Below are 4,737 nucleotides of genomic sequence, written 5' to 3'. Positions count from 1 at the left end.
AAAAGAAGAAGAAGAAGAAGAAGAAGAAGAAGAAGAAGAAGAAGAAGAAGAAGAAGAAGAAGAAGAAGAAGAAGAAGAAGAAGAAGAAGAAAGAAAAAAGAAATAAATCTGCCACGGACAGCCTGTGGCTGTCTGGGATGTCCCCAAACCATGATCAGAGAGGCCTTGGCTCACATGTACATGGACCCTGCATGGACACGGACCCTTCATGGACACTGTGTGAACACTGCACAGACTTGGCCCTAAATATGTGTATTGGAGATTTTATTGTGCACACAAGACCCAAACTCCTTTCCAAATCCCTTAAAAACCCTTAGACAACTTTCAGAACCCCTCTCCCAGCTAGCAGTAACTTTAATTTCCTTGCCTTTTGTGCCTTTACTTTTCTTTCCTTTGTTGCTTATAAGTGACCTGACTTTCACGCTACCTCCCCTGTCCTTCCGTTTCATCCTTCATCACCATGGCTCAAAAACTGGCATTCTAGTAACAAAACCACACACCAAATTTGGAATTTTGGTCTTTTCCTGAGCTGGTGATATTCAGGTCTTCCTGTGAGGCTGAACAGCAGCAGCAGACTGTACCTGCCAGTTAGCCCTGCAGCCATGTGGGTGAGTGCGCTTTCTTCATGGTGCATGGTGTGGCCAGCATCTTTTAGATATTGTGCTTTCTGTTCTATGCCCATATAGCTATTCTATTTTTCACTTTCAGTAGCAGTACTCAATAAATTACACCGGGTATTCAACACTTCATTATCAAGCAGGCTTTGTGCAAGATAATTTAGCCCAGTTGTAAGCTAACGCCAAGTGTTCAGAGAGTGTTAAAGATAGACCGGACTGAGCTATGATGTTCAGTCAGAGAGGTGTATTAAGTGCATCTTCAATTGATGATGCTTTCACTTTGTGATGCATTTATTAAGACATAAGTCCATTGTGAGCTGAGAAGCTTCAGCACTAGCTAGACGGGAAAAGGAGTGAGCCACAGACATGTACAATGTTGTTGAATCTCAAAAACATGCTTAGTGACAAAAGAGCACATAGTATGATTTCTTTTACATAGAACTCAAGGAGAAAATCAGTCTATAGAGACAGAAACAGACAGTGGCTGTCGAGGCTTGGATTTGGGGGGAAAACTCACTGGGAGGGGGCACATGGGAGCTTTGGGGACCAACTCAAATGTTTCAGATCTTGTGCACTATAGTGCTTAGCTATGTGTATGATTTTGTCAAAGGCATTGTAAAATGCATGCAAAAATTCTTTGATTTGCTTTTGCTTTATTTATTTTTGTTCTGATTCAGTTTTTGTTTATTTTATGGACACACTACAGAGTAAGTAGTCCCCATCCATTAGGATGCTATACATCAGGCTCTATCCCCTACTATAGAATGCTGGGGACACCTTATGGCCTGCTCAGGCAGGACCACCAGCTCCTCCCACAATGAAAAAGAGAGAATCCAGCTTCACTGTCCAGTTGCTCTGAACTCTAGCTCTGTTGAGAGTCATTTCTACTTGGGTGATCTTTTGTTGTTTTATTTTTCCCAAACCCTAGTCTTCAAGTCACCTTAAGCTCATATCCCCCTGCCCAGCTGCAGTAAATATGTCTGCAGAGAAGGCTCTTTTCAGCAGAGGTAGTCACAGTGTTCTACTGTGAACTAGAAGGAGCCCCTGGCCTCTCCCTGCTCCTTCCTTGGGAGAAGCAGGCCTGGAATGGACCAGCACCCAGCTCTCACAGCTGTAAGACAGCACCAAATGCCTCTACGGAGGAATCTGCCTCTCTGTCTATGAGGGCTGTCAGCAGACTGAGGTGCTTGTGACCACATGTGCACCTGAGTGTCCCACCCAGCAGCTGTGATCAGGAGTGGAGGGTTGGTTCCCTGTCTGTTCCTGGATCCCCAGGTCCTCCCCCTTTACTGTAGGGTGTGATCACCATCTAGGGGCCAGACTTCTCTTTGCGCCCAAGTAACATGCAGAAGTGAAGGCCAGGGAAATCTCTGAAGATCTGAAGACGTTCACCTATAAAGGCCAGGCAGCAGCATGCTGTCAGAGGCAGAGTAACATGGATCAGTATGACTGGAAATACTTTCATAACTCCAAGGGAGGCAGTGCAGAGATTCAGAAGCAGGCCAGCCCTGTACGCACTGTCAGGCCATCCCAAGTACCCTCAAGGGGTGGGGCCTGGCTTAATCATGTTGCAACCCAAACCCCTCTCTTTCAGCTTCTAGATCTGACGACTTCCACCTTGCCTTGCTTCATCCCTGGCCCCGTTCAGTGTGAGACAGTGGGATGGTAAGAAATAATTGAAGCACAAGTTGCAGCAGCCTCAATACAGAAACCCACGGGCACCTGGTCATACAGGGAGCTCCTTGCTCCCTCCTGTCAGACTATTCCTCTCTTCCAAGCTCCTGCTCCACACTGCAAAGGCCAAACTCCAGCCCAGCTCTTTCTAAGCTATGCCCAAGTAGCCTTATTTGTTTTAATTATCTTAAAGTATTTTCCTTACAAAAAGTTAATTTTGCCTTCTTCCTTAGAAAGTAAGTTCAGTGTACTACCGGACTATCCTTTGCATGTGTGTGCATGTGTGTGTGTGTTTGTGAGTGTGTAAGTGAGTGTGTATGTTCATGTATATAAGCCTGAACTCAATGCTACATTTTTGTATGTGAGTATTCAGAGGTTAGTTTATTTGTGTGTGCCTTGGATATATATGCATGTGTGTAGATATTTTGCATGTATGTATGTATGTTGCATCTACACATGTGTTTTATGAATATGTGGGAATAATGTGTGCTATAGGCATATATTTATGTGTGCATTCCAGTCACTCAAACGTTCTTTCCTTTATTCTTGATTTTGGAGAGGATGGAGTTTATTGATTGATTGAGCTGGAAATTGAACCCCAGACCCTGTACATTCTACCCTGAGCTAAATCTGTAGCCGTAGGAAGGACAATTTCAATTGAGTCACAACAACCATTTTAAGCTTTTCAACTTCTTAAATGACAAAAAAGTGTCTTGTTACCTTGTACACAATTTTTACATCAGCATGCAACTTGGCAACTTGTTGATTATTGGACTATTGCCCCAGACACTGATCCCTGGGCTAACAAACTTTCCCAGTAATGGTTTCCTTCCCAATTTGCCATTCTCCCAAAGGTCTTGCATGAGTATCTTTGAAGCTAGTTCAAATTACACTTCTCAGAGACACAGAAATCAGACCACTCCCCTCATGGAGTGCACCACAAGGAGAGATGGATCCACTCTCCATTGACTATGGCCACCCTTTCCTTAGCCATGGATGCCATCTTCAAAGCCTCTGCCCTTTCTCTCTTGTGCCCAAGAAATGGCCACAGGAGCTCCATGTCTTTATTCCCTCCAGAAGCCAATTAACCCCTTGGATAAGAAATAAATTTTCTGACCTAGCTACAGTTTTTATTTCCTAATCTGCCCTTCATCGCCAGACATAAGCAGCAGCCAGGCTTAGCATTGGTATGGAAAATATGACTCAAACTCAACACTTTCTCTTTCCAGACGGCAACATGGCACCTGAATGTAAACCAAACTGCAACAGGAAGCCTGGTTTTCATTACAAGAGAGGGCCTGTGTGTAGCTAAAAAGAATCTGACCAGAGAGGAAACAGTCAGTAATTCTATAGGCTCAAGAGCCAAATGATGCCATGGCACAGAAGGACTATGAATCAGAGAAAGCACGGAGCCCTGGTAGTAACATAAGAGAGCTTTGCCACAGTGTTGAAATCTCAGGACATTCATTTTCTTCCTCATGTCAGCGTGTCCTTCTCAGTGCTTGTGATCTTTGCCCCCTTTTCTCATTGCCTACACCTGGGAAGCAGGTGCGCTTTGTCCTTGGCCCTCCCTTGGCTCCCTTTATAGTCCCTCCCCCTTCCCACCATTTTCCCATCAAGAGAGCATGATATGCCAATGGTCCCCAGCAAGGTAAATACTTTTCCAGCCCCCGGCCTAGCCCTAGGATGCTGCCACCATTGAATATTTCAGGAATATTGGAATAAGCAGTTCTCCTTTGTCTGACTCACAGAGATGTGCTTATTTATCTAGCTCCGTTCTCAGCCCTAATGAAGAGGGTCTTGACACAGAAACCTGCAGAGATCTTCATTAGTGAATCTCAGTCCAGCGTTTTACCAAGAGCCAGGATATTCCCAGAGAGTGAACACTCAACCAAGCAAACTTTAATCATGACAGTTAGAACACAGACACTCAGTATCACAAAGTCCCCAGAAATAAAATGTGTCAGAATCCTCCCTGTCTCTTGGAAGTTATTTTTAATGACTGACAAACTCTTGGAAAAGATGTTGAAGTAAACACGAGATCAGAGTCCGCTGCAAGATTTGGCTTCTTTCTCTACGTGATGATCCGGGTGGATTTCTTTCATTGTCACGCGAGACTCCCTCGTGACTTCCGCTTTGCAAAGGATCCTGCGCCAGTCCGCAGTGCTTTGGAGTCAATCTGCCCTTTTCTCCCACCCCACTCGGCTTTCTGGTCCCTTGCTCAGACTTACAACCAGGCTCCCCACTTCTCAGCCCTGAAGTGGGCTGGGGAGGAAGTTGGAGGGATATCACTCAGTGTTTCGGTACTCATCTCTCACTAGGCCCTGGGCCACAGGCACAGTCCTCAGATGTTAATATGTGATTTCTGAAGAACCACAGAATCTTGCCTGCCTGTCTCTACTGGTCCTCCAAGCTTTGACCAGGTAAATTCCCCGCATAGAATATG

Source organism: Octodon degus, unplaced genomic scaffold, assembly GCF_000260255.1.
Source record: "Octodon degus isolate 3935 unplaced genomic scaffold, OctDeg1.0 scaffold00031, whole genome shotgun sequence".
NCBI lineage: Eukaryota > Metazoa > Chordata > Mammalia > Rodentia > Octodontidae > Octodon > Octodon degus.
Note: the sequence above shows the minus strand (reverse complement) of the source record.